Source organism: Gallus gallus, chromosome 18 (genome assembly GCF_016699485.2).
Source record: "Gallus gallus isolate bGalGal1 chromosome 18, bGalGal1.mat.broiler.GRCg7b, whole genome shotgun sequence".
Taxonomy (NCBI): domain Eukaryota; kingdom Metazoa; phylum Chordata; class Aves; order Galliformes; family Phasianidae; genus Gallus; species Gallus gallus.
In genome coordinates this window covers 9,374,110-9,401,256 of record NC_052549.1, presented here as the reverse complement: position 1 = coordinate 9,401,256, position 27,147 = coordinate 9,374,110, and the positions used below count along the sequence as shown (strand labels likewise).

Here is a 27,147-nt window from a genome sequence, read left to right as displayed (position 1 = left end):
GAGGGCTGGGGGTGCTGTGGGGTGGGCTGGGCGCTGTGGGGGGGGCTGCCGGGCAGCCTGAGGCTGTCATAAATGAAACTGCACCGGGAGTGTTAATGCTTGAGCCAAGTTATGGAGAAATAGGTTTATTGTTTGAAATAAAGTGTGAAAGTAAGACGTCTGGGAGCACGCTGCAGAGCTTTGGAGGCCTGGGAACAAGCAGGGGGCTGGGAGGGCTCTGCCTGCCCCATGGTACTGTCAGAGGTTAAGTGATATGATGGGAATGGCAGCCCTTCCCTGCGCTTGCATCCATGAATTGGATGGTAGAGGGGCATCTTTTGCTTAGAGGTTGTGAGGTGCTGGCAGAGCTGTGGGTGCCCATTCCCAGAGGTCCCCCTGGGCAGTCTGAGCTGGGAGGGCACCAAGTCCATGGCAGGGGGTGGTTGTGGGGGGCTGCGAGGTCCCTTCCAACCCATTCTGTGATTCTGTGATGTGATATTCTATGCTTGTCTGTATCAGGCCATATGAAGGAGGGAAGGAGATGGTCTCTGGGTTAGGGTTCTGCATACATGTGATGGCTTTGCTGGTTCTGCACTACAAACATGGGCTCGAGGTGTCAGTTGGGTGCTCCGGTCTTGTCTCGTTTGGTTGTTTTCAGGCCCTCCAATGGCACAAGGCAGATTAGCTCTACCAAAAGCCCCTAGAACAACAATCTGCTGGGAGTTATGGATAAGTGCAAATAGTGTTTGTTTGATTTACTTTTCAGGTCTGGCCAGGAAACCTTCAAGTAGGAGCACTTTCCCTTCTAAGCAGGTAAGTGCTTTTTTAAAACATACACGGGACCGTCTGTGCCGCTCTGTTTATCGCTATAAATCTTTCTGTGCCTGAGCATCTGAGCAGCGATTCCTGGGCTAAATTCACAGCATTGGGGAGTGCTGATGGGCTGGGAGGCCTCTGCAGTGCTGGGTGGGAGTGGGGAGAGGAACCGTGCAGCCGTGGGAGGTGGGGATGTGAGGGAGATGTGTTGCGTCCGGGACGCGTGGTCTGTTGGGGTGAGCGGGATTATAAGCATAACAAATCACCACCAACAAAAAAACCATGGCAGCCTTTGGCCGTGGATGGCCGGTTGGTCGGTCGGGGTGTTTTTCCTTTGGACCTTGGCCACCCCAAGCACACACAGGGCTCTGTGTGCGCCTACCTCACCCTCCGAGGAGGAGCGGGAGGGAAAAGCTGGCCGTGCTTTGGGGAGCCGGGCAGGGGAGCGCGAGGCGTCGCTTGGAGCCGAGTTCCTTTTTCTATTTTATTTAGATTAGGTTCTGCTCAGCAGGGTGATTTCTTAATTAGAGCAGCCCGCGCTCGCAGGCCGGCCGCTCCAGACCCCTGCTCTGCCTTCTTAGGTTTCACGAGGGAAGTTGTCGTGCCTGATTTCCTGAGCTCTAATATTCGAGCGGTGCGTGGTGATTTCAATGGGAGGAAAGGACATGTAATTCAATCATCTTTATTGGATGCTGGGTGAGGGAGGGGGCAGCGATGGGAAGCGTGTCCTCTGCTTGTCTCTCAACTCTCCCCTCTGCTGCCAGTGGTCAGAGCTGAGATTTCAAGGACGGGGAAGCAGGAAAGCACTGATCCTGAGCGCTGTGGTCCACGTGGTGAAGGGCTTTTTGTCCTCGGTTGGGCAGCTCTGCTCAGGCACAGCCATGCCCCTTCATTAGGGGTTTATTAGGGACCGGCGGTGATTAAAATTTGGGTGTTTCATCCCCATGGTGATAGGAAGGGGAGTTCTGGGCATCCAACACGTTTTGCCAGAGCAGAGTTAGAGGCTGATGGAGCCGTCCTGGCTGAGCTGACAGTGTGCAGAGTGCAGAAATCTGCAGCTCTCAGCTGGGTTTTGGGAATCTGCTGAAGGAAGGCAGTATGCTCCTGGGTCTGCTTCCCAGGCACTGCTCAGCTCCAGCTACGGGATGAGCTTCCCCCCTTGGGCCAAGGTGGAAAGAGTGATAAAGAGAAAGAATGGGGGAAATTGGCCAAAATTGAGGTAGTGAGGGAAAATGGCTTCGTGTTGTGGCAGCTTCTTAAAAGCTCCATTCTGCCTGTCGTTCTCACTGCACAGAGCTGACGCCCAGGAGAGTAGGGACAGTACCCTCACCCATGGGTGCCTGTGCAGGTGGGGTCAGTGTGCACAGGCACTGGGTGCCAAACCTCCACCCAAGAAGGTGCTGGATTTAGGGTCCCCCATGAATGTAGGATCTGGGGGGACCTTATTGGTTCTGGATTTGGAGTGTCACCTCCATAGGTGTTGGATTTTGGGAAGGAATCTCCAAAAGTGATGGAATCTGGGGCTCCTTCTCCAAAAAGGATGATGGCTTTGGGGTCCCCCGTGGATGCTGGATTTGAGGTGTCACTCCCATAGGTGCTCAGTTTGGGGTGTAATCCCCAGAAGTGCTGGAATCTGGGGTTTCTTCCCCAAAAGGGTGATGGAATTTGGGTGCCCCAAGTAAATCAGTACTGAGCTATTGCTGCCAATGACTCCGGGATGCTCTTTTGAGCTTTGAGCCTTTGGTGTTGTATGCAGTCAGCTGTGACTTTGTAACTTGCAAGGCATTAAGCAACACCCACCAGGGCACACTTACATTTAATTCAAATTAAATCAGATTTTCCTTTTTAATAAATCCATTTTACTGTTAGAACAATAGAGAGAGAAGCAAATACTTGTTACCTGGAGACACTGTATTCTCTCCCTCTCACCGCATGGGCTTGAGTTATTATTTTCCTATCTGGCCCTATGAAAGCCGGAGGATGGGAGAGGTTTATAACTCAGTAATAGGCTTCTCACCTCAAAGTGGTTCCAGTTGCTCTCTGCTGTGTTTGGCTGGGATGGTTTTGATTATGCAAAACCCTGCTCGGGTTGTATGCAGCCCTCGCAGCAAGCAGCATGTGGGTGCAAATGGGGTGATGCTGAGCCACAGAGGGGCTGCACAGGTACTGCTCACACCCTCCAGGTGCAGGTGATGGTCCTTGCCCGAGTTTGGCCATTGCTATAAAGAAATGCTCTTTTTTTCCCTAAGAGATCACTTTGCTCTTGCAGAAGTAACTGCATGTCTGCAGCTGTGACTATATTGCGTTGAGAGGTTTAAAGCGTTGCATTTAATGGGTTGCTTGAGGACTGAAACACTGCCAGCTCATGGGGTTTAGCAGCTGTTTTTCTGCTTTTGCTGCATCTCCTCATGTCCAGGTCTGCAGCTCTGCTGTGCAGCGATGCCTCGCTCACCTGTGCTGCTGCTGGTGGGAGGAAAATAGTAAAGGAAAGTTCCTTTGTGGGGACAGTGGCATGAGTTGGGAGTGTCACCTAGAGGCACGGAGGCTCTGTGGCTCTGGGGATTGGGATGCTGCAAGCCACAGCATTTCCATCAGATGAAGCGGGTAGCGATGGCAGTGCGCTGGGAGAGGGTTTTACCAGGTGTGGGGACAGCTTTCAGGGCTGCAGGAGGGTCTTGTACAAATGCTGGACGGCACATCCCCAGGACAAGTGCCAAGTGGGAAAGCATTGACCCCACGCACATGCACAGAGCCCCACGGCACAGGGATGCTTTGGTACAGGGTGTGCCTGGAAAGCCCGCAGCACTGTCCCCGGGCAGATGGGCTGTGAAAGCAGCTGCAGGTGCCAGAGAAAACTTCTGTGGGTACGTCCTACCTGCGTGTCTGTGTCACGGAGGGACCAAACAACCCTGGTGCTGCTGGCAAACCACATCGCTGCAGTTACGGGCTGTGCTGGGAGGGGGAGGCTGCAGCAGCCTGGTTTCTGGAAGGCAGCTTGCCTTGCGAGAGAGTGGGAAAGAAATGACAAATTAAAACCAGAAAGACCCCTTTTCCCTCCATCTCTTGATGTCTTGATTCAGGTATGCATAATTACAATCATTATTTTTCAGGGCAGCCCCTCCACCCCCTGGGCTCTGTGACATCCCTGCAGCTGCCCCCCGGCTGCTCACTGCAGGAACGACACCGGAGCCCTCATCTGGGGGGGGGAGGGAGGGAGATGACCGTGTCCCTGCCTGAGCTGCAGGGGTAGGAAAGGAAGAGGAGGGAGCGATGAAGGTCACCTTCCGCTGCCCCGGGATGGTAACGAACCCCACGCAAAGGCCCGGGTCGAGCTCTCCAGAGTCATTATCGCAACAGGCTGCGAAAGGTTAGGGAGGAAGGAGCTTTTCGGAAGTCTTTGCCCACTAATTGATTGTGAAGAGAGGAAGGAAGGATGTATCAAAAAAAGCAAAAGCCCTGCGCCGTGGGTAACCCCCTCCTCCCCGCCCCGAGTTCTGCGAGGAGGCAGCAGGTTGGAGCTGGGGCTGTGACGGTGCAGCGGGAAATGAGATCCAACAGGAGAAGGGTCTCCTTTCAGCCTAATGGCGGATCTGGAAAATGTTTTCTAGCGTCATTAGAGAGGATGAAAAGCATGAAGGTCTGGATTGCACCCCATCCCTGCCTGGTGAGGGGTGCAGGGAATGGCTGCTCCTGCTTGGTGTTGCTCCATGTGCTGTGGGCGGCTCTTGGTGCACAGCATGGCATGCTGCCCTCTCGTTCTCTGCTCCCCTTGGCCACCAACATCCATAGCAGCTGCCTGGAAATGTGCTCCGAACCATGCATGTGGGTCTTCTGGGGCTGCAGCTGCCCCACTGTGAGCAGTGCATGGACTTTAGGCTGCTTTGTGCAAGCAGTGCAGCACTGATTGAGTTTACACGAATTTGTGGAACTCAAGTACCAGTGTCTGAAGTCCCTCAGGCATGGGCTGCATTGCATAGACTGGGCAGAGGCTGGGGAGGAGATAGGACAGACTCCCAGTTCAGTCCCAGAGGCTTTGCTGGCTGCGTGCATCGTGGGGACTGTTTGGGAAAGAAGTCCTCAAAATGGTTGTGGCTTTCTGGCCCCAGGTGAGGCAGTGCCCAGAAATGAAAGGCAGCTGCAGAATTTGCCTCCTCCCATGACTGGATGAAACCAGAGCCCTCTAAGATGACACAGTGCAAGAATTAATCCACTCAGGTGGCACCGAGGTATTGTCTAAGTATGACAAGAATCTCCTGGAACAACAGTGTGTTCATATCTACACCAAGCAGTCCAATTGCGTATTCCCCAATCAAATATTTGCCAAGAAAACAGACAATTCATGCCATCCTCTGACCTCTACCTCTCCTTAACCTTTCCGTCTCTCTTCCAGACCCAGGAGAAAATGCAGTGGGAGAGAAGATCCACTCTTCTGAGGACAGAGTCCTTGGCCAACGTTGAGTGAATCCTGCTGCAACATAGGACAGTGGTCATCATTGTCATTGTTATACTGGTAAGGAAGAAAACAATTAAAAAAAGGATTTTTAGAGCTGATGGGATTCGCCCAAATCACCTGGATAAAACTGGGAACGCTCCCTGACCGATCAGGAACAGACTGAGACTGGAAACCAGTTACCTTGATGCCTTGCTCTAACCACTAGACGACCCACCCTGTATGAGCAAACGGAATAAAATTTGAAAGAAAACAAAAATCTGACTTGAAAAATGTGTTCCGCATAGAACCAGAATGTTCAGCGGAGAAAAAAGGATGCAGTCCAAAGTTTTACTTCCAGGCAAACATTTCAAAATGGACTTATAATGTACCCTTTCATTTAGATTTTATATGAAGGTTTTACTTGAACTTGTAATGAAGATGGAAAAATCCGAGGTTGCCATGGCTACTGGCACTTTGCCTAATGCACTCAAATCTTTTTCCCCTAATAAAATAGATTTCAGAAACCCCCCTGTAGAAAGGGAAGAGTTAAAGACCCCATAAACAACTGTAGGACGAAGAGAATTATTCCATGTAAAGCAAGTTCTGAACACTGTGACAAGGTAATTACGTTCATTTTTTCCTTTTTCTCATCAATTAGGCCTCCAAAACCCAGAGTCCTGCTCTAGATGGTTCTGCTACTAACGAGGATGATGCAAGGATGGAGAAAATTGGGTGTTGGTGAGTGAATGCGTCGTACTCTGCCTGGGATGTTCTCCTGTTGGTTGGAAACACATCCAACTTGTCAGGTAGGAGGAATCCTGGTTACTTCAGATGCTCTGGTGGTCTGCAGCCAGGATGGACCCTCTTGAGCAGGCATTTCAGCTGGGCTAGGTCATGCCTAGCACTCATACCTGCAAAATTCAGGATAGCTCAGGGAACCCAGCACTGTACAGAAGTCACTGCTTTTGTTCATACTGCATATTGGAATGAAATTTAAGACCAGACTTGAGATCTTGTTTGTTTAGGATGAGTGTTTTCATGGCCTGTGGGGCTCAGAGATGGGCTGGTCCCAGCTCTGATACCTTGGGCACTGCAAGCAGCACAAGGCTGAAGGAGGCAGCAGGTAGCACTCTCCTCCTGACTGCTGGCAGCTCCCTGGCTGGGCTGGAAACTCAATCTCTTCTTCACCTTCACCCTCATTTTTCGTTTTCCTCCTCTTCTCCTCTTCACCTCCCTGCTGGGGCAGATTCTTCATTCACAGGCTCTGCCCATTCCCTTGTCCTGGGAAGGGTTGCTGTCTCATTTGCCTGAAGAATTCAGCCAGGGGTCTGGCTTCAGCTCAGGGTTTGTAGCTTTGTTTCCTCCTGATTTCCCCAGATCTCGGTGGGAGCAGATTTGGCCTTGAATTTGGGCTTTGAAATCTTAAGGGGGATCAATTTAGGGGGATGGATAGACAGAGTGGACACACATCAAAATCACTAGGGCTGCCCCAAAAAATGGTCATGGCATTGGAGACAGCACAAACGATGATGACGAGCATCAAAACCCCATGGAGTAATCCCAGTCCTGGCTGTGCTGCTGACGCTCCTGCTCTCCCCGGGGGTTCAGGAGATCCTTTAATGCAGCGGCTCTTTGGCTTTTAGGAGTGGTGGCTGTCCGCCAGCCCGATTTATTTTAAACATGTGTTTCTGATTTGAAAATGTCCAGATCTCCAAATCTTTAATCTTCTCACACCTAGGGATTTTTTGTTGTGTTTTGTTTTTGTAAAGGGCTGAACCACGTGCATGGGATAATGGTTAAAAAGCAGCACAGACAGCTTTAAAAAAAAAAAGAGAGAGGGAGAGAGAAGTAGTAAAGAAATTAAAATCAAAGGTCCAGCTGGCATTTTTCTGTTATCAAAGCAAGGCGCAGTGCGGAGATCCATGTATGCCATCTCACTGCTGTAATACTGAATCCTAGTGTAGCTCCCTTAGCTTTGTGCTGAGAAACACCCTCAGAGATCCCTCCCAGAAGGAAGAAGAACAGAGAAGTGCTCAGGCTGAAACAGGTTGCCTTCCCCACCGCTTAAATCTTACATTGGTTTCTGGCGTGGAAGTGGAAGAATTGGGTCCTGCTGCTCTGTGCTGGGATGGGAAGGCTGGGAGGGATGTGTGGAGGAGGTTGGGTATCCTCGGGATGGGGCAGGGAGGACTGGGATGCTCAGCATCAGCACCGGGTGATGCAAATCAAAACTGACAGATTTAAAATGTGCAAGGGGAAAAATGTTTTTTTTTTTTTTTTTTTTTTTTTATAGCAGCCTACAATTAACGTGTGGCTCAGAGGAGCTATATATGCAAACAGGCTGGTGTCTGACCAAAGACACTTGCTGCAGGAAGACGTGTTTTCCAGGTGTAGGGCTTATTTAAGTTATAAACAAGCGATTAAGCTTTTAGCTCTGCATCACTTGCCAAACTGCTCCGGCTTCAGCGGGACCAGAGGCAGGAACGTGAGTTGGCTGAGCACTGTTGCAGCCCACCCAGTGGGATTTCACTGCCGGTGCTCTGCTTCTTTTGCTGCTGGAGCCTTAGGTCTGGGCAGAGCAGAGGTTAATGCAGAGCACGTTGGATAGATGGCGTCAGCTGCACCGCCTGGAAGCATCCCCTGCAGTTGGTGAATAGGTGCAGGCAGGACAAGTGTGTGGTGCCGATGTCCCTTTGCATGAGGGGCTGATGTCCTTTGGTGTCCAAGCGTGCAACCCACATTAACACAGCATCTTCCTGTACATCTGCTGGTGATGCTGTGCCAGCAGAGCTGGGGGTGGGAGGATGGAATGATGTCCCCGGTTCCCCTTTGCAATGCAGTAGGTTGGAGGTGGTCCTCTGCACAACCATATCACTGCCGATCCCATTGGAACAGGAGGGCTGAAATGTCTCCTTGTGCACTAAGAGTTAAGGGGTCTGTGCAGCTCTGAAGATAAGAAACAGATGATAAAGGTTAGGGAAAGGATCGCGTTTCCATTATGCAGCTTACAAATGTGAACTAATTAGAATGCAGCCTTCTTTCTGAGAAAATGCAAAGAAGGAAGAAAGCAAAAAAAAACCAAAAACCAAAAAAGCATCTCCTTCTTCCCAGGCAAAAAAGCTACCTGAGTGCTGAAGGCCTGTGAATATGGAATAACTCAGCTTTGCTGCTTAGGTGCGCCTAGAGATGGAAACACACATCAGCCACGGTGTGTGTGCAGCCAAGGAGGAGCTGGCCTGTCCTGGCCCTCTCCTGGCCCCACGGGGATTTGGGGTTTTCACCCATTCTGGCTGCACTGCCGGGCTGCAGGGAGCTGATGCAGGGACCTTGTTCTGCACTGTGTTGGTCTGACACACAGGACAGAAATTAAAGCAAACGCAGTGGTTTGGGTCTGTCGGGAGCTTCCTGGAGTTCAGAGCAGCAGCTGATGGCTTTAGCACATCTTCAGGGGAGGCACTGCCAGTTAAGAGGAAAACATTTGTGTGTGTGTGCTTAAAGTGAGACATCTCTGTTTGCAATGACACCTTCACCTGCTGGGCTCCGGCCTTCCGTGGGCAGTCTCACCGGGCTGGGACCTGGGGATTTTGGCAACAAGGGCTGAAATGGTGGTTATTCCCGGGGCTGGAACGCCACCTACCCTTAACCACTTCCCAAGGAAGGTGCTGCAGAGACACTGCAGGTTTCCTCCGCACATCAGCTGGAGGAGGATGTGTGTTTAACAGGGTTTGATTTTTCTCTTTTTTTCTTTTCTTTTAAACTTTATTTTTTCTCTCCTCTGCAGTTCATTAGCATCTTCCCTTTGCTTGCTTACTTTTTTTGCCCCTTGCTTTCTTCTGGAACCTAGAAGTATTTCACTGCGGCTTGCCAAATGATTTCTATCTCAGCGAAAAAGAACTTGCTATTTCCTGAAAACCTACCACTGTTTTCTCTCTCTCTCTCTCTCTCTCTCTTAATACATTCTGAGCATTGAAACAAATCCAGGTAACTTGATAAGAAGTTAATGAAAATGAATTCTGTTTTGCGAAGGTGCATTGAGGAGAAGGGAGGCACTGTTTGGCAGAGAGGGAATCGTCTGTGCTGAAAAAAGGATTTCAGGAGATATCTTGTTCAAAATCCTCCTGTTGCCAGATTTGTGGGTGAGAAATGGCAAAAAAAAAAAAAAAAAAAAAAAAAAAAGAGAGAAGTCTCCACAGTTTTCTACCTGTGTGGCTTTTGTAACTGTCGATGCTCTTGGTATAATGGCATGGTCTGATCAACACCACTGGGCTTGATTCCAGTGCTGACCACATCTCACACTAGGGAGGTTGCATTAAGCTGTGTTTGCCACCTCCATCCCCCGGGTCCCATCACGGGACCACCCATGGCACCCACTTATTGCAGCCATCCTTCACACCCAACCATCGCACCCATCCATTCCATCCCCTGCACCCACCCATTACACCCACCCATGCTGACCATCCATTGCACCCACATGTTGCATCTACTCATCCCGACCACCCATCACACCAATCTTCCACACCCAACCATTGCACCCATCCATCCCATCTATCCCCAGCACCCACCCGTTGTGTCCACCCATTGCATCCATCCACTGTGTCCACCCATTGCACCCACCCATCACACCCAAGGGGCATTTTGGTTTGGTTTCATGCACTGGAGCACGCTGGGCAAAAAAAGAAAAAGAAAAAAAAAAAAAAGAAAAAAAAAGGCTTTGTTTAATGAGCTGATTCTTTTATGGGGCTGATTTTCAGCTGCATTTTACTTTTCAGCACACGGGAAGTTTAGTTTTTAAGACGTTTATTTCTTTATCGTGCATTCATTTCCGAAGGCTTCGCTGTACTTCTGGGTCGATTTCTGTTTGGTTTGGGACTTGGAGAAATAAGCCTTTGAGCAGATCAGTTGCGGGATAAGGCACTCTGTTTGTGAGATGGTTTTCTGTGTTGCATAACTCACAAATATCATCCGGCACTTGAGAAAATGGATGATCTTTTTTCTTATTTCGCCCTCTCCCTCCCTCTGCTCCCCCATCTATGTGATTTTTTATGGTCCATGATTGGAAGCAAAAGGTCTAAAAGAAAGAGGAAATCAAGCCCGTCAATAAATGCTAAAAATATTTAGTGTGGCAGCCTCTGTATTTTCTTTTTTGTGAAACACTGATTAATATTCAGTGGTTGAAGGTTAATACCCCATTCATTTTATTCCCTTTACATCCTCTGCACAGCAGTTGCTGCTCCAATTTCGACTTCTAATTCATGCAAATCTGGTTCCAATCAGGATATTAGTAACTCACCGCATAAGCAGGAGGAGAGGAAAAAAAAGAAGTCACACAATTGTTCAACTCATCTTTTGGTAGAAACCTATACACAGACACCCCAACTCCATCAGGTTGCTGTAAGGAAAAGGTGTTTATTGGTGTTTATTGTGCATGCCTCTCCTTTAAAATACAGAGGGAATATCTGCATAGAAGGTTTTTGGCAGGCTTAACCAGAAGTTATTGCTCTGGTACAGCAGTGAAAGTCTCTGGCCTGTGTCACAAAGGAGATGGATGATAATAATGGCTCACGCTGAGTTTAAAATCTAAGATTCAGAGCAGGGACAGAAACAATCCCTTCTCAGGTCAGATTATCAAGCCCAGCTCGGTGCCTAAACTGTCTGGGTGCCTGAATAATATAGAAAAACAGGGAATCTTTTTTTCCAAATGTGCAAGACAGTCTTTATCAGGGAAGTGGCTGTTGCTCAGACCTCTGTGCCTGGCTCTTGGTGCCAGTGCCTGGCGTTTACCTCCCCTTTGGTGAGCAAAGGGTTTTTGCATTGCCATGACCCCGTGCTGGCTCTGAAGACCATGGGGATGAACGCTGGGCACTTGGTGCTCGGCTCCTGCCAATGGATCCTGGATTCACCCAGTGCTGCCTTCCCATCATCCCTCATGGGACATCCCAGTGATGTCCCCTTGGCTCTGCTGGGGTCTCTGCAAGGACTGCAGCCCCACAGGCTTTCAAGAGGAGGTTGATGTCTACTTGAGCCGCAGCACTTCCAGCATCTGGTCAGAGCAGACAGGCTGCAGCAAAGAGCCTCCATGGAGTAGACTGCCCAAAGCCTGGTGTATTTACCTTGGAGGAGGCACAGGGCTCAGCCCTCCCTACCAGGAATCCCAGGCAAGGCTGGCAGCCAGGCTGGGGATGTCCAGGACGAGAACCAGGGCTGGATCCTGCACCCCACATCCAAGGGGAAGGGGATGACTTTGTGTTGGGTGACTGCTCCCAGACGTAGGGGATGTGTGCCTGTCCTTGTGTGTGGGTGCCACGGCCTTGCCACCCCTCCACAACACACCAATGGGGAAAAGCCCGGGCTTGCAATGTCTGCGTCTGAACATCCCCAAGCACTGCTGCACAGCAACAGGAGCGCAGTTATGGAAGCCCAAGCCCCAAAACAGGAGGTTTCACTCCAAGGACTGGTCTTCACCCGTGCTTCGTTGGACCAGGAGGCACAGATGCACGGAATGTCCCCCCCAGACTCTCCCCCTCCAGGAGATGTTGGTCCTATGGCATCTTCCTCAAAGGAAAAAGCATTTTCTCCTTTCACAGATCACCGGTGACTTCAACTTTTAAAAATAAGCAAAGGCTTCAGCACAGCCCTGCACGCGATGTCTAGCCAAAATGCAAAACTTTACCACAGTGCACAAGTGGGCTGTGTTTTTCAGACCAGGGAACAACGTTAGGGCCCTTTCATCACCTTTCTTTTGCACTTCTTTTAAAAATGATTTAAATTGGAGGCAATAGTATTGAACCTCTGACACTCAGACAAGACTCTCTGAATCACACTTAAGCTTGCAACCATTTTCTATAACCACTTTGCTCGCAGCCCTTGTGGTTTGTTGCTGTTGTTTTTTTTTTTTTTCCTAAGCATTTGTTCTTTCCACTCTGTTTGCTATTTGTGCCACCTCCATGAAGTTTCATTTCATTTTTTGCCTTGCTGTAGGATGGAACTGGTGACCACCAGGGCTTCACTTCTCATCTCTGCTGACGCGCCCTAAAACCGGGCTCCCCTCCAGTGCGTTTGGAGCAGCAGTGCTGACAACGTTGTGCTGAACCCTCCATCCACCACTGAGGAAAACACACAGCGGAGGAAAGTCAGGTTCCAGATTGCTCAGCAGAAAGGAGAAACCAGCTTGGAAGCCCCTCTGGAAGAAGGCCAGGCAGTAATCTCACGGCGTGTGGGTGAGAATGGCAGCATCTCCTTTGGTCTCTGACGGAGCTGCTTGCGCTCTGCATCCAACCTCCTCCGTTTATAGCCCTGATTTCCAACCAGCTAAATGAAAATACTTGTGGGCAGCAAAAATAGCCGGTGCTGAAAACCTGTGTCTACCGAGGGTGGAAATTGCTGGGAGTTCCTCCGTGTCCACAGCTGATCATTAGGAGAGGTGGCATAAATCCGGCGGTTGCGCGGTGTGCCGCGGGCGGGCTCCCTGCTGTGACCCAGGGCTGAGCGCCCACCGCAGCCCATGGGATCTGAGGATGCTGCTGAGGAATTGGCTTTTTGGGGGGAAGGAGGAAAAAGCAGCATGCATTTTTCCTTTGCATCAGCACAATATGCAATGGGGTGGAGTTCGCCATCATGAGGGTTACACTCGTTTCTGCTCCCTCTGTGGGATAGGGGATGTGGTGCTGGGATGAGAGTGGAGTTGCGTGGAGCTGCTGGGGTTGCACCCATCTATGGTGGTGTGTTCATACTGCAGAATTTATTGCCGTATGTATGCAAATGTGCCATGCAAACATATGCAAATCCTGATCCTTTATCAGCTGGCAAGATATGGTTAAGCACTATAACGTGGAAGCCCAGCAGCCAGCAGAGGAGCGCTGCAGGGCAGTGCCGGGGCTCAGCTGCCAGCAGCACAGGGTGGGAATGCTGCACGTTGCCCTTGTGTTACAGCAGCAGCAAGAAGTGCTTTGCTTCATCGTTTAGTACATGCAGTCATGCAATGAGGCGATGCCACCACTGGTGCTTTGGTTGACTCTCCTTGCAGCTCCAGGTGTGTGGGGGGGTGCACTGGCCATCAGCTCATATTGCTCCTGTACTGACTCATTTATCTTTTGGTGCTCATTTTCCAGCACCACGTGGAAATGCTTGAGCAGCCACTCCAACCTTTCGGCTGCAATAACGAGCCTCACATGGCATCTGATTGGCAACATGTGGTCTAGGTAATTGCTTTGCTTCAGCTGCTTGTTAGGCCCTGATCTCCATCTAATTTCAAGGTGAAACCAATGGGATTTTGCTGAGGTTCCTCTTATTCAGTGTGGATCTCACAGCTAAGCATGTTGCTGGTGGTAGGGAGGGCTCAGAGCTGAACTGACTCTTTCTGGTTCAACCCCAGTGCTGCAGGGAATGGAGGTGTAACGTTCTGCTACATGTAGGCTCTGCTGGTGCATCTCTGGTCTCAGTTGGAAGCAGGTGAGTCAATGCGCACCTTGAGACTATGTTTTGTGTCCTTGTTGTATGCTCCTTGGTTGCAGATTAGCCATTTGTAGGTGCAGATGGCTGAAGCTTTCCAGGTCAGCTTTGTATTTGGTTTTCCTCTGCCCTAATTGAGAGCAGAAATCCAATTAGACGATCATGCTGTCCTCATTGAAGTCCCTGGCTAGAGAATCACATTGTGTGGGATGGTGGATGTTGTGCTGGTGATGGGACCAACCGGCAGCAGTGAGATTCTGCCCAGCTGTAGATTATGAGACACAATTCTAAAGCCCTTCTATTGTAACCCATGTCAGTGTGCTGTGCCTTGCTGTTCCTATTAGAGACAGCAGATGTTCAAACAAGGGCTGCAGCACGTGCAGCCTCCTTGCCTGTTAGGTAGGACTCGTGCTGGAAGGATGGCTGCTGTCTGAAGGGGCTCCTGTTGGTTTGTACAGATGCCATGGGTGAGGGGGAGGAGAGACAGATTTGAGCAGTTCCCCAGCAGCAGCCCCTTTGGAAGTGGTGTTTTCTTGGTTCAGAGACCTCAGGGCCAGTGATGAGCAACCCTTGCTTAAGGTGCTGAGATTTGCTGCATCTCTTTTCTCTTCTTCTGTCTGGCTGTAGCAAAACAGGAAATGGCACAAAATTAGCTCGGCATCTGAGCCTTCCAAAAGCCACAGCATGGCAATTGTAGGCACCACTTGTTGCTTTTTTCCTACCCTACAGCTGCCAAGCGGTAGGGCAGCAGTTTGATTTGGTGTCTCAGCCTGCTTGCTGTGGGAGAAAGCAAGAAGGGGAAAAAAAACAAGGAAAGAGGTTTTAAGCTCAGGGCCTCCCACTGCATTGTTTTTATCCTTTTCCCATCCTGGAAAAAGAATCAGAAATAGCTCAAAACCTTTTTTTTTTTTTTTCTTTTCCTGCACAATTTAATTAAGGCTGAAAAAATGATGGAAACTGCACTGTCCAGCTTTCAATGCTTTTTCACCTCACTGGGCAGGACAGGCATGTTAAGTTTGTGAGTGTAACTATTCTGGTGGAGATGGGCTCCAGCCACAGCTGCAGGGGGTTGAGGATGAGGTTCTGGGCACCTCACTGCAAAAAAGGTATTTGAGGCCCTGGAGTGCATCAGGACCCCCGAGTCCTTCTCTGTAGCACTGCTCTCAGTGAGTTCCCCCCAGTCTGTACCTGTATCTGGGATCGCCCTGACCCAAGTGCAACACGCTGCACTTGGCCTTGTTGAATCTCATTAGATTCTCATGTGCCCACTTCTTGAGCGTGTCCAGGTCCCTCTGGATGGCATTCCTGCCTTTTACTGTATCAACTGCACCACTCAGCTTAGTGTCAGCAAACTTGCTGAGGGTACACACAATCCCACTGTCAGTGCCGTTGCTAAAGATGCTGAAGAGCACTGGTCCCAAGATGGGCCCCTGGGGGAATGCTGCTTGTGACCTTGGACCTCCACCTGGACATAGAGCTGTTGACTATAACCCTCTTAGTATGACCGTCCAACCAACTCTTTATTCATTCCTTCAGCCTTGCCTTACAGCCAGCAAAATTCCCTTTGCCCTGACCCAGTGCTTGTTTGTTTTTGGTTGTTCTCCAAACACGCCTTGCTCCCAGATGCCTCTATTTGTGGATGCTTCCTATCAAAAGCTAACAATGAAGTTACATAAAAATATAGTATAATTTAAATATAACCTCAGCATTTATTTGGGAGGGTAAGGGGGGGCTGCTGTGATGGCATGGGGACCTGAGCCCCTCCATGGGACCTGCCTCCTCCCAGCCACTGCTGTCAGCTCTCTGTGCTGCTCTGGGCAGCTTGCACCGAGCGGAAGGACCAAATTCTTCCTCAGCCTTTCAATTAGCTTCTAATCCCTTCGCTCCCGTAAAATCTCAGCTGCTGGCTGCCCCTCTTTGTGTGTCTGCAGCAGCCACAAAAGCCGCCTCCCTGAGCATCTGTCTGTGTGGCTGAGGCTGAAACCAATCCCTGCGCCAATGGCCACACCTCTCTGCACAGAACATGTAATTGCAAACTTTTTTTTCCCCTTCTTTCCCCTTTCCTCCCATTTAACGTACAACAAGCAGACACCCATCACCATCGTCAGCTGTGCTCTGATGCAAGGTTTTTCCACCTGGCCAAGTTGGGTGTTCAAAAGTTATAAATAAATGCAAAAAGAAAAAAAAAAGGGGCAGGGGGAAAGGCTGTTGGTAGGGATATTTTTAAACACATGACACAGAGGAGTGTGACACACTCGGTGTTCTCAGTGGGTGGGTTCAGTGTTACTGCATGTTGTTCTTGTCGCTGGGCCCAGCATTACAGGGAGGTGTGTTTGTAGCTGTGCCTGGTGACAGCGTGTGGCACTGCTGCCCGGTCCCAGCAAGGGGTGGGGGCTGTGTGAGCACCGTGAAGATGCTGAGCATCTGAATACAAACGCTTTACTGCCTTGGTGTGCCCCACTTTGCTTGGGAGCATTCAACCCAAGGTAGCTGGGATTGGCATTGCTGTTTGTTGATGAGCACGGTGAGGTTGCTGAGCATCTATATATGCGTGCTTTCCTGTCTTGAGTTGTTTCATGTGGGCACACTTACCCAAGTTATCTGTGGCTCTGTATGTCCGTCTGTCCATGTCTGCTTGTCCATCTGTGGGGCTGTTGGCTGGGTACCAGGAGGTGGCTCTGGGGAGTGTGGCTCTGGGGACCATGTGCAGGAGCAATGCTGAAGGTGGCAGAGGCTGATGCTGGCCAACGTCTGCCCACGAGCTGTCGGTTTTATAGCCCTATAAAAGGCAGCTGACAGCAGAGGTTCCGATTTCGGAGGCTCCAGCAGAGCTGGGAGGAGCCGTGTTGGTGCTGAGCCTTAGCGTGACGTCGGGAGGCAGAGCTGGGCTGGGATTCCCAGTGTGCCAGGGGCAGGAGCTCGCTGCTTGCCTGCCTCTCCCTCTTGGGCACTACACGCAGTGCCAGCCCAGGCCCCAGGGCTCCGTGTGCTGCAGCACAGCATGCGGAGCAAATAGCGCAGCTCTGTGCTCTGCCTCACAGCTCTCCTCCCTCTGCGTGGCCTCTCTCTTTTGCTTTTGTTTGCTTTCTCTTCCCTGCGCGTTTCTTGCCACGTCCACTCGTGTTTCGTTTTGGTGGGGATGCGCACACTTCTCTGGAGGTTGGCCAGGAGCTTTGGCTCAGGCTGTGCTCATGCTCACTGCTTTCTCATGGGCAGTGCCAGAGGGGGACAGGAGCATCAGAATCCCTTACTTGAAGCCTGGAGGTTTCCCACCAGGCTGGGGCAGAGCTGGGGATGCACCATCCTCTCCCAGCTGTGTGTGGAACTGTTACTCTCGTGCTCGTGGGAAATGTGAGCAATGGGCTCAGGGGTGTTTAATCTTTGGCAGACTTAGCCTGAGTTATGAGCTCAGAAACACAGAGATACCCTCATTTCTGGAGTAAGGCAAAGGCACACAGGAGAAGCTGTGGACCCAGGCAGAGGAGAACAAACCCTTTGAAGGTGTTGAGCTCCTTGGAAACATTCACCTTGGATAGGTGCTCCCAAAGCTGGGAATTACAGGAAACTTGTCATGTGGCCTATCTCCACGTAGAAGAAGGGGGATCTTATTGTAGAGCTCAGCACATGGGATGTGGCTCCATCACCCGATCCCTGCACGTAGCCCAGCTGGGTGCTGTGCGCTGCAAATGGGCATGAGAGCAAAAGGCAGAGCCTGGTGCAGGCCCTTCTGCTCAGAACTCCTTGTGGAGCTCCTGCGCCTGGGTCCCCCACCACGACCAAGGGATCCTGGCTCTTTTTTTATGGAGACTCCCCACCGAGGTAGACGCTAGTTAAAAGGTTACTGCCCAGCTGTGAAATATGTAGACAGGGTAACAGCTAAATGGCGGGGTGACCTCATATCTCATATTTATTGACTAAATGTGGCTTGAACTAGTCACCACCAGTAAAATAAACCACAGCCCCGAGTGCTGCAGGAATATTCCACGCCAGACAGACTCCTGACTCCTTGTCACACTCTTCCTTTCACTTGAGTTTAGGGAAAAAAAAAAGTTGTGTTTTTTTTTAATCTTTGTTCATTTACAACATAGGACCTGCAGAAACCCTTTCAGTGCAAGCTGACACTTTTCCAATGAGAAGAGCTGGGGATCTCTCTGGTTTCCCACTGGAAGAGAGGGAGAGAACCAAGGTTTTTGCTTTTGCCAGCACCCACCTCAGCATGGATGTGCGAGGGCTGATGTGTGAGGCTGTAGTAAGGAGTGCTGGGGACTGGCTGGGTTTTGTGATCTCTACATCACACTGCTGTCACAGGGATGAGAAACTGGTCTGAAAAATCAGAAGACAGTTCTCAGGTTTTGTCTGCACAGAGACATTGTGGTATAAAGGCAAAACGAGAGGAGAACTGAACTCATTCGGCACTGGTTACGTCTTCCTGAGCATCTCTGCTTGGGTTCTCCAATTCTGGTGAACCATTTCTCATCGCCTCAGAACAAAAATCCTGCAGAGTGTCTGCACTGTGCTCATTAGCTCATGGTCATCTGTGGTGCCCCGAGGGGACGGCAGTGCCATGATCACAGTGCTCTCAGCTGGAAAAGCCAGAGCGCATTGCAGGTGTTGCTATAACGTCCTGTCTGGGATTATGGTGCAGGTCAAAAGTTCTGCTGCAGTGTTTCCCTTTGGATATTTACATGTGCATGGAGGGATGCTGAGTATTGGAAAAAAGACAGGCTTGGCACCAGGGTGGGATGCAGATGTTAAATCACCGGCCCACGTCAGCTCAGGCTGCGTGGTATTCTCAGCTGAGCCATGGAGTGCTGCAGATGCGTGGGATGGCTGTGGGGTAGGGATTGGTTGCAGGTTCCTAGGGATGTGCTGATACAGGGATGGGGCAAAAGCCCTTCTGGTCATGGCACTGGGACCTTGTGCTGTGTGCTGATTGCTCTTGTTGTTAGTTTTCCAATATGCAGGTGGCTAATGAGAGTCAGAAGGGAGAGGACATTCATTCTTCTCTAGAAAATTGGGTCACTGAGACTTATTTTTTTGGTGGATGGAATGTGGGTTTTCTACTATTGAATAGCATTTTGAAAGGGAAATATGTGTTATAAAGCCATTATAAATGTCCTGACAAACATAGCACTACTGCATTTAGGGAAGCACTGTTGCAAATGGTGGAGCTTGTCAATTGCTATTTTTAATCAGAAAAAAATGCCTCTATTGGTCGCTTGCTCCTATTATTATTTGATTTTTATGTATTTTTTTAATTCCCTCCGTCCTTGTGGAGGAGGCTGGTGTGATCTATCAGTGGCACTTACTCTGCCTGTGATGCACAGAGGTTGAAGGCGTTGCTGGGATGTGTTTGTGCTGTTCAGTTTCATCCATGCCTCTTGCAGCCTTGATTCTTCAGTGCCGTAACACAACACCTTAGGGCTGGGGCAGCCGAACGTCCCCTGGCTTGGGCTGAGGCCATCGTGCTTCATGGTTTCCACCTGAGGCCATAAATCATGCTGGAGCTGGATTAAAACTTCGGTTAGATCCACTGGCAGTTTTGCTATTTTCACTGAACCTTGCGATGATTTGGACGTGAGCTGAAGATTTATGTGTATTTGCTGAGCCCACGGTTCCAGGTCAGAGCTTGGACTGAGGCACTACCAGGGAATCACTGCTTCCCTGAACGTCTTTGGTGGCCTCTCTGAAGCGAGACGTTGCTAGGAAAACGCATCCAGAGCTCATCTCCCCGCTGAGTCTCCTCTGAGAAGTGCGAGACTCGATAAAAGGAGCCTGAAAATGCTGATACAAACATTGCTCGGGGAAATGTGCTCTGCTCTCATTCTTAACAAAGGCAACATTGGAGCCCGTTTGTAATAACGCCAGGAGGAATGTATGGGCATGAGCAGAAAGTTAAAAGTGGAACGGAACATAGGTTTTATTTTCCCTTTTCTTTTCTTGTCTTGGAGTGTGCAGTCAGGAGTGCTGGATGGCTGTGGTGGCATGGGAAGCCCAACTCCCCGTCCCTGACACCAGAGGCCAACACCACAACCAATGGGTTGACATGATACCAGTGCTTGCATCGTGGTGATGTCCCTCAGAATGTTCTTTCCCAGGGCAACCTCAATCTTGGGAAAGGTTTCTTGGGTAACGTGGTCCGTCTGTTCCTTCTGGGCTTTGCTGTATGAGCCCTCAATGCAAAATGCATCACCCTTCAACTGTCCATCAACCATCAAACTGTCCATTTTCCATCAGGTTCCTTTCTGTATTTACCCAGATGTTGCTGTCAGAGCTCAGACCATGGGTGAGGTCATGTTTAGTCCATGGGCAAGAAGACCAGGGCTGCACCCCTGGGGTGCTATGATCACAGACACTGCATCTCCCATGCAGTGCCCCATGGCTCGCAGGTACCAACCTGCATACACACACTCCAGCACCAACTGATCCCCAGAGCTGCTCTGGAGGAATCAGAACTATAACAATATGGCAGTAAAAATTAATGAAAAGCCATCATTTAAAAAAGAAAAAAAAAAAAGAAAACCATGGAAAAGCAGTTATTTATTTATACCTAGGGAACTAGGAATAATACACCTGCTTCGTAGGGATGGCTGGCATAAAGCTGGCATTGCATAGTGGTACTTAATAATTTTTTTACCACACTTTATAGGCTCTTTCCTGCAATTAATGCTAAATAAAATCAACATTTCTCCAACTTGCATTTCTGGATCTCATTAACTCCCTTCAGGCCATTCACCATCTCTTTCACTCTAGATATCTTTAATTCCTTTGTGTTTTTCTTCCAAATGTTTCTTCACTCTTCACTTCTTTATAGTGTCTGTATTCTTACCTGTTCACCTCATTTTCACTCCCATCACTGACACTCCTGAGCATCCCACCTGTGAGCAGGGATCCAGGAACACCAGACAGGACTGGGCACCCCTGGATGCAGCACCCCAGGTTGGGCTGGATGCGATGGAGAGGTGGGAAGACCGTGCAGCACTTTGGGATAAGGCTGCTCTGAGCTTTTGCAGGGGCTGTTCTATTACATCCAGCAGCTATGTGAAGGGCTGAGTGCACTGCCACAGTATGTCTGGCAGCATTGTCCTGCCCAGGACCTGCTTCCTTGCTGTGAGCCTGCTCATTGCCTCCACACATCCATATCAGAGGTGGCAGCAGTTAGTTATTATATGTCTCTGGAATCTGACTAATCTCAACTTCAACATAGTATTATTAATTTAATATTCCCTTGCATCTAACATTTTCTTGCCTCCCACATAGCCTGATTAAAGGGTTAGAGATTTGCCTCAAATAATATTATCTTATTGGTTTTCAACTCTGTGCTTTAACAGGAAGATCTGGAAAGGCTGAAAAACGTGGAGAGGAAAAATGCAGCAAGCTCTTATCAGAAAACAGGAACCTGTGATGGTCAGCCCTTCACTGGAGATGGATCCCTCAGCACTGGTTTTGGGAAGTAAGTGCTTGCAGTGGCCTAAGTCTGTCATTACTGGAAGTCCTCTTCCTACCTCTGTTGTTTAGCATGAGTCAGTCTGTCTTTGCTGCTGTCCTCTTGTCTGTCCAACCTGAGACAGAGTTACTGCTAGCTAAATGAAATGCTTTTCATGCATCCCTGTTGTCTTCAAGAGGCTGTAGTTCTAGCTTGTCAAGATGAAGCAAAAGGCCTAATTTTGGCACCGTTCTTTAATAGCTGTCTTGCTTGGACTCTGAGTATCTCCATCTTCAAAATAGGGCTGATACTAATTGCCTATTTGCAATGTATTTCCAGATGCGTGGCTGTAAAGTGCTGTATGAAAAAAACAGGCATTGTTGTTATGAAACTTTCAGGAAAAAAAAATTAATAGATTCATATAACTCCACAGTCATTAAAACAAACCGTATGTGGATGGAAGAGACCAGAGCTGAATAAACCTTGAGCAAACACAGCCTTTAACAATGAAACACAAACTGGTTTTAATCAGCGGTGCCAAATAAGTTTTATTTTCCAAGGTTTCATTTTTCCACCATCTCCCTCCTTGAGTATTATCAACTACAGAAGGTGATCATTGCCTGACTTCTGCTCTTAATGAGTATCATTTTTAAACAACAGCAATGTCCTCTGCTTGGGCTGGCCAGGTCTGAAGTCAACTTCAGCTCTGCTAGGATCTCAGCCACCCTTTGTGAGCACATCAAATTTGTCCATGGATCTTTAGACAAAACTGGGTCTAGGCTCCAACAGATGGGATAGATGGCTACCAACCACCATCTTGCATTCCCCTTCTCCAGGGAAGCCATGAAGCTCTTTTCCATTCTGCTTCAACCAAGGTTTTTCTTGTGCTTGTTTAGGAGGCAAAAATAGCTTTTTGCTAGGATGCTGATGAGGTTACACAGACTGAGCTGAGCAGCCTGGAGGAAGAGCTGGGAGGCAATGGCCCAGCCACCTCCTTGCTGCTGCTCACCTAAATTTTAGGAAAAGCTGTAATGTCTGCTTGCCAGTTGGTTTGTAGGCAGTAAATTCAGGGAGATGTCTTAGAGTGAGATATGTGGAAGGGGGGCTTTTAGGTGACACACGCATCAACCTTATTCTTGCCTGGGAAGCCTCCAGTCTGTGCTGCTTGCCCTGGCTGGAACACATAAGCACTCTCCTGGTGATGCCATCAGATCATGGGAACGTGAACTAGACTCAGGGATAATGTGCAGATTGTTGGTAGCTGTGAAAGATTGTGTAACAATGGCAGAAGTGTGTGTGTGCATATCTATTTGCAGTTTTGTCCCCTGCTAACATCTAGTTCCAGATCAGTAATGGTATTTTTTTTCACCTCCCTCTTTTCAGGTTCATTGGGATGTAAGAATACTTTGTTCTCAACTAAGCTAAGCCCATCACTCTGCATTTGTTGCTGGCAAAGGCTATGCGCAGATGCACATTAACTTTAAGGCAACTGCCAGCTTCTGGTGATGCTGAATTCTCCATTTTTCAGCCCAGCTGGCCAATGTATAAGTGCTAAAAGTGGTGATCTTAGGTTCAAACCTAGCCCAGCCTGAGGTTCGTAACAGTAGCACAGACATTTGCTGTCAACAAATACTCACAAATGGTGATGACAGTGCCCTAAGGCAATTTCCTTCTAATGCTGCTTGAGATGATGAGTGACTCATACAAGCTTAGAAGTTTCCTCCGGGTTCTTTGGCTGGGTGGGATGTCCTACTGATGCTCTGAGGTTCTTGCATTTAGGCAGGACTTGGTGTGCTGTCAGCCCGGCGGATGAGCAGTGGGTCATGGCTGAGCAAGAGACAAAGGAATGGCTGAGACAAAGATCTGAGCTGGTGACGCAGCAATGGAATGAGTTCTAAATTTTGCAACAAAAAACCATATTCCTCTCCTCACTCGCTAAGAAGTCATCTGACTTGGAAGGATATTTCCTAGAGAGCATGAGAACGTAGCAGATCAACTCTGCAGAAAGGAATGGCCTTCTTCCTTCAGTAAGTGGCAAAAAGGAAACGATTGTTCCTGTTTAACACAGCTCCAAATCTGCAGCTTATAATATTCCTGTTGATCTCAGGCTTGTGGTTATTTATTTAGCTTAGCATATTCAAATCTGATTTGTTTGTTTCCCTTTCACTCTCATGCTTCACTCCTTTACTCTCTCATTGAGGTCAGCTTTGCAAAACTGTTCTTGTGCCATCTTCCACCTGGAATGGTTGGAAAGGTGATCAGCACTGGTAATTTTCCACTTTATGGCAGGCTTTATAATAAATAATTAAGAAAAATAATAAATAGCAGCAGTATTAGCTCACTGGCACACATGAAGTAGCTGTAGTTTAAAGTTTGGTGGTTTTTTTTTCTTTTGATGATGCATCCTTAAGACTGTGTCTGTGTTATGCTTTTGCTGTAATTAAATTATTGCTTATAAGAACTTTTGCTTGGTCAAAAAGAGAAAAAAAAACCCACACAATTATAATAATTCCATTTCAGTGTTTTCCATAAGATCCTGGCCAAGTTGGCCAATAACTAAGGCAAGGAACTGGGGGAAAAAAAAGGTATGTATTGTATACTCACTTAAAACTTGGCTAGAAATGACCTTTTATTGTCTAATTTTTTTTTTCCATGCCCAACTTGGCTACTGGAGACAAACTCATTGCCAAGTTTCTACAGCATGTTATTTTCCTATGTATGATGTGTTCAAAAACCCTTTCAAAAGCTTACCTCCATGCGTCCTACAAGGGTTTTGCATGGATGAGGACAGAGGGTTTGGTGATGTGGACTCTGGTGTTTCAAAGCTAGATCTGTTTTGCCTGTGTTTTTCCCCCCTTCTGTCCCTTGTGTGGCCCAACATGGAATGCTCTACAAAAGGGCTGAGCCAGGAAGTGAGGTGAAGGCAGTGCTGTGCTGGTAATGTAAACCTTGCTTTGGAGAGGCCCCAGGCATCATGTGGGCATGGTGACATTGGTTAGGGGCATGCAGTCCCCACCTGGGTGATGGCAATGTGCCCTGTGCTGGGTCTGAGCACTCCAATGGCTTTAAAGGCAAAATATAAGTGAGTGATGCTGAGTTAAAGCTTCAAGTGGCCTCTTGACGAGCAAAAACCAAAGCCCCCAAACCAGCTCTGGTCATTTTGTCTCATCTGTAATGACCTGTATGTGACATAAGTAACACTTTAGTTGTGATAAAAATAAGAACTATTTTTTTTATGTACATATTTGATTTCATTTCTGATCTTTATGAAGTTCCATGATGGTTGTGGGTTTTTTTTTTTGGTGGTGTAGCCCATGTGTCTGAATTACTAAAGCCAGAAAGACAGCTGCTTGGAAGCAGTAATGAAGGTGAGACTTCTGTAGCTTTAATTTCTCCTATGTATTTTTGTCTTCTATAAGCCATACAAAGGTAAGAACTTGCAGAGCTCATGATCATGCAACTGCTTCTGGACACATTTAATTTTACTATCCCCTGGCACAAACTGAAAACTTCTATAGTACAGAGATGTGATCTCTGGCTTTTGAACATACATGAGAAAATCAGTTATGGAAGCAGAAATAAAAGTGCAGTTTTGAAACGTGGTACAGGTTTCTCTCTGCTTTTTTGTGACAAGTCCTCCTCCAGGCCCACCTGAAATGACTTGGGAGAAAAGCCTCCATAACTGAGAGAAGAACCCAGACCAATGAAACGTGAAAGATGGTGACTATGTTCAGAATGGGTCCCTTTCCATTTTCAGATTATTCTGTTTCCATATACTTGTTCTCATGCTGTACATGGACTGACTCTTCATTTACATGCTGGTATGGGGTTGCATATTTAACTCTGTGCTCAGCTGGGATTCATTTGGTATCTTAAATGTAGGTCAAAAAAGAGACAACTTGAAAGAAAGGAGAGGGAGAAGAAAGGTCATATGTAGTGTGCTGTACACAGATGGCTCCTTAGTGTTAGGACATGTGGCAGAATCCAAGCTCAGCTGACAGTTTGTTTGCACGATGCAAAGCTCTTTCAAGGACTGCTGAGCCTCTGAAAGTATCTGAGTGCATTCTGCAGGATGTTCACACTCTGACCTTGCAGAAGCCTTCAACCAACTGGAATTTCTCATCCACTTTTGCAAACTAGAAGGCTTAGTGCAATGCTGTGATGGGATGGGGATACAACCAAACATTCTGCTGCTTGCCAGGTGTCTAAAATCAGACTCCCCAGCTTGCCAAGGGGCATTTTGTAGGTCCCGCCTCACCTGGCATCTCAGCAGGGGCCATGAAACTGAACAGAGGATCCCTGTAGATCAGCCTGTGCCTTTCTCCTGCTGAAAGACTGTGCAGAAAGCAAGGATGAAGCAACTGCAAGATTTATGTTGGAACCAGATCCCCATGGATCGGAACGTGAATAACACCTCCATCCCCTCCCAAACCTTCCAGACCTGACCTTTCACAATCACCATTTCCTGACCAGTGACTCCAAAGAAAATAGAGCTGCTAGTTGGTATTTAATGGAAATCTGCACAAAACTTGTCAAAATACACCACCGTGCCTGTCAGATGCCTGGGACAAGACCTCTACAGTAGTTTCCAGAAACCCAGGGCAATTACTTACATTTTAAATTATCTTTAATTGTCACATGTGAGTTACAGAAACATTTCTCCCCACTCTGAGGCAAGACCTCGCTATTAAGAGTCACCCCCTAATTGCAGCTCTAATGGGGAGCCAGGGCAGGTCAGCATCAGGGTTAGCACAGGGCGAGGCAGGAGCACAGGGAAGTGGAGGTGATGTAGCACAACAGTTGAGGAGGGGCAGCATGGAGTGCCAGCTTCGTAGCAAACTAAATTTGCTAACAACCCCACCAGATGTTCTAATCCAATTTTCCTGCCCATCCCCTGCCAGCAAAAGTGACATTTTTTGCTTGTGTTTCTGACTGTGGACTCACAGCATGGCTTGGGTTGGGGAAGGGACCTTAAGGATCATCCAATTGCCATGGAGTTTGTCTAGAACAAACTCAGTGAGTTGCTTCTTGGGCTTTTCTTTTCAGTTGCAGGAACTGAGCATCCTTTTGTCATCCAAGTGATTACTCAGGTCTGAGCATGGCACACACACTCGGTATGTGTGGGATTGAACTGAATCAGACTGAACTCATGGATTGACACGGATGTCACAGAGGGTGCAAGACTGATGAAAAATAGATGAGGTGGTGGTGCAAATCTGCTCAAGAGCTGAATGACAACTGTTAGCCTGGCAATGCTGAATTCAAGCAGTCCCTGTCAATAGTGTGAGAGATGCTGCACCAGATTTTCTGGGGCTGTCTGCAAATTGACCTAATGTTCCTGTTGACACAAAACCTTGGAAGAGCAGCTAAGAGCAGCATTGCTGAACATGCCTGATTTGCTCACAGACTGTGGTCAGATGTGAGCAGGAAAGCAAATACTTGCTTATGCATCGAGGAGAGGGGAAAATAGTGAATTAACTATGGACACAGATGCATGACATTACCTTCCAGAAGCAGATGTGCAGCACAGGGAATGAACCAACACGGGGAGGAGTTTCCTCAGTCAGTGAATTGGTTTTTGGTTCACGAGAACTCTGGCCGTGCACATGCAACATGTTGACTGCATGGAAAAATCTCCTTCTCTCTTCTTTCTTTCACACGAAAAAGAGAACCCACAAATCAGAGGAGTCTCAAACTGTTCTTTGTTAAAGCACCACTTGAACAATTTGCTTAATTTTCACCACTTACTGCATTAACTGCTGCTTTTCTTCCCCTCAGCCCCATCCTGCTCCCCAGGCAGAGAGCATTCGGATTTGTCCCAAGCACAGCTCCAGCCACACACCTGCGGGATGGAAACAGGCAGAGCAAACAATGAAGCAAGGCTGTTTATAAAGCCTTCAACACATCAGGCAGGGAGAAGAGCCCAAGTTTCCATGTCAAGGCCAAAATGGACCAGAATGACGCGAAACACATGGAAAATATGGAAAATGTGGAATAAGTAATAAAATTATAAATAAAACAAATACAATAAATTGGGAATGCAGTT

At 48.4% G+C, this 27,147-nt stretch overlaps 2 long non-coding RNA genes across 6 annotated transcripts in view; one reads left to right on the top strand and one right to left on the bottom strand.

Moving 5' to 3' along the window:
- LOC107052240 overlaps window positions 1–27,140 on the top strand; it is a 46,325-nt gene extending 19,185 nt beyond the window's left edge. The window contains exons 2-7 of one of the 5 annotated variants that reach the window (XR_006931766.1): window positions 746–792; window positions 5,186–5,305; window positions 5,886–5,965; window positions 12,206–12,444; window positions 13,599–13,675; window positions 21,007–27,140. This is a non-coding gene — a long non-coding RNA (uncharacterized LOC107052240). Of the gene's footprint in view, window positions 1–745; window positions 793–5,185; window positions 5,306–5,885; window positions 5,966–12,205 lie in introns of all 5 variants that reach the window. The other 4 variants (XR_006931767.1, XR_005840732.1, XR_005840728.1 and 1 more) reach the window with 4 other exon arrangements.
- LOC101751181 overlaps window positions 14,159–27,147 on the bottom strand; it is a 344,852-nt gene continuing 331,863 nt past the window's right edge. The window contains exons 13-16 of the long non-coding RNA XR_005840735.2: window positions 26,850–26,943; window positions 26,606–26,752; window positions 16,268–22,928; window positions 14,159–14,296 (exon numbers count right to left, since the gene is read on the bottom strand). This is a non-coding gene — a long non-coding RNA (uncharacterized LOC101751181). The remainder of the gene's footprint in view (window positions 14,297–16,267; window positions 22,929–26,605; window positions 26,753–26,849; window positions 26,944–27,147) is intronic.